General features: G+C 40.7%; 1 pseudogene; it reads right to left on the bottom strand.

The window, feature by feature from the left end:
* Nucleotides 1-716: 716 nt before the first annotated feature.
* Nucleotides 717-1665, bottom strand: LOC122444275 (annotated as a pseudogene).
* Nucleotides 1666-2061: the final 396 nt, after the last annotated feature.

Raw genomic sequence — 2061 nt, forward strand, 5'->3', positions numbered from 1 at the left:
TTTTTTGTTTTTTCTTCTGGGCATATAGACACTGGGAAACACAAAGAGCTTGAATAGCAGTATATATGTATACCAGAAGAGCTCCATATTTGAGAATTGCTACCAAAGAGAAGAGTATCCAACATTTTGTTTTAATAGAAAACGTGCCCATTATATGAGACATGAGCCTCTACCAACATCTATAATAAAAACTAATAAGGACATTATATTTCAGTGCTGAATTTACTGTGCATGTGTGTTCAGTTACTTTAGTTGTGTCCGACTCTTTGCAACCCTATGGTCTGTAGCCCACCAGGCTCCTCTGTCCGTGGGTTGCCATGCCTTCCTCCTCGTAGATATTCCCAACTCAGAGATTGAACCTGCATCTCCTTCATTGCAGGCAGATTCTTTACCGCTGAGCTACCGGAGAAGCCCACTGAATTTTCTACTCCCTAATATTATCAGATTCCTTAGAGTAAGTATCCCTATGAAAAACTGATGAGCTCAGAAAAGAATCCCTGAGGAGAGGTTTCACAGTGGATACTGAAAATCTTAAATACACTGAAAAGATTTATGAAAAGTCTTCCCAACCCAGGGATCAAACCTGTTATCTCCTGCTTACAGGCAGATTCTTTACCACTGAGCCACCAAGGAAGCCCAAACAATATCATTAAATACACTGAAAATATATATGAAAAGTGTAGTTAAAAGAGGACAATTTCCAAGAATAGTCAAGATCAATCTGAATTTCTTGGACTGTGCATGAAAAAACTCTTCTTCAAACTTAAAACCTTACCAAACAGTCTCCTCATTGCCATCTTCATCTCCTTGTTTCTAAGTGTATAGATAATAGGATTCATAAAAGGAGTGATAAGAGCATCAAAGATGGCTAAAAATTTATCTATGGGTAAGGTAGGGAATGGCCACACATAGACAATAATGCAAGGGCCAAAGAAGAAAACTACCACAGTGATGTGAGCTGAGAGGGTAGAAAGGGCCTTGGAGGAAACACCTGAAGAGTGTTTGCGAACCGTGAACAGGATGAAGGTGTAAGACACAATCAGGATCAAGAAGGTGCCCATGGAGATGAAACCACTGTTGGCAGTGACCAGAAACTCCAATCTATACGTGTCTGTACATGCAAGTTTGATGAACCGAGGAAAATCACAGTAAAAGCTATCCATTTCATTGGGGCCACAAAAGGGTAAGTTGACAACAAAAGCCAGCTGGGCCACAGAGTGGATGAGTCCAATGGTCCAAGCAACAGCCAGAAGAGAAGTGCACACTCTTAGGCTCATGATGGTCAGGTAGTGGAGGGGCTTGCAGATGGCCAAGTACCGGTCATAGGCCATGACTATGAGCAGCACCATCTCTGCACCCCCAACAGTGTGAATAAAGAACATCTGAGTGATGCAGCCTCTCAAGGAGATGACTTTGTGTCTTCTGAAAAGGTCAGAAATCATCTTTGGGGTTGCAATGCTGGAAACACCTGTGTCAATGAAGGAGAGATTTGCCAACAAAAAGTACATGGGGGAATGTAAATGGTGGTCTGACAGAATTGTGAGCACAATGAGAAGGTTTCCCAACATACTCGCTATATAAAATACTGTGAAAAAGAGAAAAAGAAGAATCTGGATCTCCCTGCAGCAAAAATTCAGACACCACTGAGCGATTTCCTCCATCCATCAACTTCATGCACAAGGCTGACCCTGAGGTTAACTGAAGAGTATGAGAGGGAGACAGACATAATTAGTAAGTTGGAAAGAAAGTCCTTGCAGAAGTACCAAAAACTAAAGATCACCTTGCCATTGTACAGAGTTACTTAGAGTTTACACAGTACAAGTATAACAAAGAGCCAGAATCAGAAATGTTCCCTGCATAAATCTTTGGTATCATTTAATCATGTACCTCAAATTTAGTTTGGGCTTTAGTGTCTAAACAAGAAAGGAGAAGATAGACAAAAGCACCTTTGGATTTAAAGAGAGGTTAGTCAGGATATAGAGAGATTTGTACTTCTAAATTTCTCTACTGAAATATGCCACAGAATGAAAACATGTACAAAAGGTACAGAAAGCTGTCCGG

The sequence above is a fragment of the Cervus canadensis genome, chromosome 6 (assembly GCF_019320065.1).
Source record: "Cervus canadensis isolate Bull #8, Minnesota chromosome 6, ASM1932006v1, whole genome shotgun sequence".
Taxonomy (NCBI): domain Eukaryota; kingdom Metazoa; phylum Chordata; class Mammalia; order Artiodactyla; family Cervidae; genus Cervus; species Cervus canadensis.